Source organism: Magnolia sinica, chromosome 19, assembly GCF_029962835.1.
Source record: "Magnolia sinica isolate HGM2019 chromosome 19, MsV1, whole genome shotgun sequence".
Classification (NCBI taxonomy): domain Eukaryota; kingdom Viridiplantae; phylum Streptophyta; class Magnoliopsida; order Magnoliales; family Magnoliaceae; genus Magnolia; species Magnolia sinica.
Genome location: NC_080591.1, coordinates 63,593,217 through 63,596,955, shown reverse-complemented (window position 1 = coordinate 63,596,955; position 3,739 = coordinate 63,593,217). Strand labels below are relative to the sequence as shown.

General features: G+C 36.9%; 1 long non-coding RNA gene across 1 annotated transcript; it reads right to left on the bottom strand.

Moving 5' to 3' along the window:
• Positions 1–2,929: 2,929 nt before the first annotated feature.
• On the bottom strand, positions 2,930–3,500 carry LOC131235374 (uncharacterized). The gene is made up of 2 exons (XR_009166088.1): positions 3,325–3,500; positions 2,930–3,218 (listed from the first exon to the last, which is right to left on the bottom strand). It is a non-coding gene; the product is annotated as an uncharacterized LOC131235374 (long non-coding RNA).
• Between the last annotated feature and the right edge of the window lie 239 nt (positions 3,501–3,739).

Below are 3,739 nucleotides of genomic sequence, written 5' to 3'. Positions count from 1 at the left end.
GGTCAATAGTCCATAATGACAACATTAGGTTTTTGAACAATGCCCCATGCTAGTAAGGCCCACCCGATCAATTTCAATAACATACCTCATCACTGAAATAAAACACTTTTGATTATCATCAATACAAAGCACGTGAAAATAATTGGAGTACAACCATCATGTTTTAAAATCCCAATTGGATTCCAGTTTCTAGTATCCAGTTTTAGAAGAAAGAACTAGAAATCACTCTTCATGCATGTGCATCTGTTGTTTAATATTTATACGAATCCTACCATTCATCTACAAATTCCCACAATGACATATCACAATATTTTGGATACCCAGTTAGTGGTCTGCAAATCGGGGCGCTAATGTGTTAGGTAGGATCGAGTCAATGGGTGTATTAGGTCTGACCTGTTTACTAATTGGATCTACATCTTAGTCCCAGACTTGATCCATTAGTATATACATGGATCTAGTCTAGTTACGGTCCAAATTTGAATAAATTGCAACCAAGGAAGAAGATCCGAACCTGTCTCATTACCTATCACTTGGTTTTGGGTCGATCTATTGTCTTTTTCTTCTTCTTTTCTATCCGAATGTTAAATCAACCACTACACCAAAATCATCATTTAGGAACGGTTTTAAACCGTTCCTAAATGCTTTCGGAATGGTTTAAAACTATTCCTAAATGAGGCGTCGCAGAAAAACAGGAACGGTTCAAAACCATTTTGGGTACCGTTTCACATTTTTGGAATGAAATTTTAGGAACGGTTTTAAACTGTTCTAGTACCAACGGTCACATTCTAGGGCTGCAGCTTCTAAAACATTTAGATGCATTTAGGAAGAAAAGCTGACGGAGATGTTATAGATGGATTTATTTATTTATTTTGAATTTGAGATACGATCTAAAGTCGTAACAAATTTTGGACAATCTGTTAGATGAAAGAAAAGCAAAATAGAGTGTTCTTGTGCAGGAATGATCATAATCGCCAGTCCAAACCATCGAATCTCCGGAGCGTAGGTGGGTTCATTGGCCCGTTGTTCTTTTGTCTTGGGAGGGGTCTAAAAATCTAATATTCCCATTAGTGGTCATGCTCAGCAGAGTCCATGTCATTAGTGTTCGGGCTTAAGTTTGGTTGGGTCAGGTTTGTCTTGACTGTAGCCCTAGTGCCTAGCTCAATCTATAACACTGTCAATGTCTTGGGCATGCACCTCTGCCAATGCCAAGTAAAATGAGAGCATGTGTGGTATGGTCAGCAGATATATCATAGGACTTCTGCCAACCATTTAAAGCACAACCCAAATTGCTACATGAAAGCTTAAGATAATGATGATGGTTTAATGGAAAGCTGACATTGAAGGTTAATACTAATACAAAAGTGGCACCCGCTGGAATATTTTCTTCACAGCACAAGAAAAGATGCATGCAGTTATTTAGGAAGAAAAGAAATTTTGAAAAAAAAAAAAAGAGGAAAAGAATTTAAGAAGACAGTACAAAAGTTACAAAACAACAAGAGCTTGCATGAGTCCTATCACTTTTGGAATCTTCCTAGTAAGCATATTTCCCTGAAGAGACCTAAAAATAGAAATATTTTTTTTTCGGAAGGGTCAGCACACCATTATCAAGAAAAACAACCTAATTAAATGCAATAAGAATGGATGACAACTAGATGCAAAAAATAAAATAAAATAAGTTGCAGATTATCAGCTGCAATAGAGATTCAGTGGAGTATACTACAGCAAGCAGTTTAACTAGAAGAGTTTAAAAATATGAGTAGCTAAATGATTCTAGTTGGTTGATTAGTAGATGAAATGAATAGTTATTTGCAAATGAAAGGAGATATAACAGAGCTTTTGAGAGAGGGAAACATACAATGTAGTTACTTGCGGGAAACCAATGTTGTAAGGAATCTCTCCAGTGATTTGATTGTAAGAAATATCCCTGGAAGTCATAACAGTCAATAGGCCATAAACAAATGAAGAAAGAACAAGAACAACACCCACACAAAAAGGAATGCTAGCGATCTTATAGGATTTCGTAGCTCGTACAATTCCCAATGTTATTCTAGTATGGTTCCTGAGAGGTTATTGCCCCTCACATCACTGCAACAACACCGGTAGAGATGGTTCAAACAAGGGTATGAATAAAATCTCAAATATAAATTCCCAGACAACCACTGATGCAGGTTCCATTAGTATCCACTTATAAGTACCATAGGCCAGTCAATTGGCACATATAAGGAGACAATGTTCCCGTCAGCAAATAAAATTGTGACCACAGAAAAGCTAACTGGTGTTACAGTTTCATAATAATAAAGGCCATGTGAAAGCAAAAACTGGGTAAATTGATAAAATAGAAAACATTAAGCGCACAAAATAATGGCTATTTTCATTGGAATAGTGTTACATTGGAAGACATAATGCCACTAGATGAAGAAACAAAACATCCAGTGTATGCAATGGATACAATTACATTACATGGAAGCAGTTATTGAGGAAACAATAGCCTGATTTTGGCTATTGTTTATTTAATGTCCATCTTACATAACAAGAATCAAAGTGGGCGGATCTTTGCTCTTGCTTGGGTGGTAGACTCTCAGGAGTTTAAACACCTGGTCAAGGGTTCGAGTATCCATTGGTGGTGAAAGCCCACTACGGCGTGAGTGTGTGTGTGTGTGTTGGGGGGGGGGGGAGAGTGGCCATCACATTACAAAACACAACCCATAGTGTGGTCACAATAATGGGCGACTCCAAAACATACCAAATTACTAGATGAACTAGTACTAATTTGAGATAGACTTATAAATTGTGATTTACATGGAGTACACAGAGTGGAGGAAGCACTCACAGATACTGCAATACTTCATTCCAGTAAATCAGCCTCGGAAAGTCACCAGTGAGCTGATTCTGAGCAAGATCCCTAAAAAAATTTAAACAGCAAGGCACCCATTAAAATCACTTTGTACACACAAATCCACACCATTGGAAACAAACAATTGTAGTTTAGTTATGTTCTATCAGGCAAACCCCCAATGCAAATGTGTAACTGAGAAAACCCAAATGAGAAGGGGAAAAAAAATAATTCAATGTTTTCAAGTAGATATTAGAAAGCATAAACCACAAAATAGAACAAGCACCTCAAATATAAGTGACAGCAACATTACAAAGTTTTGAGAATTGGCATCTGTGAAAGGGTTGAAGGGATAGGCCATGTTAACTGATTGTTCTTCAATGTCCTGCATAGTAACATCACCATAAATGACCAATCTATCCTTTACAAAGGGGCAAGCAAGATCCGTGAAAATGACCAATCTACCAAATAAAAGTAGACATGATACTAACAATTCCTCGAGCTGTTTGAGCCTAGATGTCGAGAACGAAATATCTCCATATAGCAAGTTACCAGATAAATCCGTATAGAAAACAAACCAACACAGATTTCAGTTAAATCCTCCATTACATTCTCAATCCCATAACTTCAGAATGCAAGTAAATGAGAGAGATTACAAAGATTTCAACAAGACATAGTTGCCGATCTCATCAGGGATTGACCCAGTCAGCTAATTCCCCTTCAAATCTCTGCACATCAATGCAACCAACATAAGCATTTGAGCTTAAAATGATTTCATCCAAATGCATATTTATCCTGATGCAATAAAGTAAAACATACAGTGCCTATAAGCTGGTAAAAAGGTCAGCTCAACATTCTTCTAAAGCTATATAGATTCATAAATATGTATGCATGAATTACAAAAAC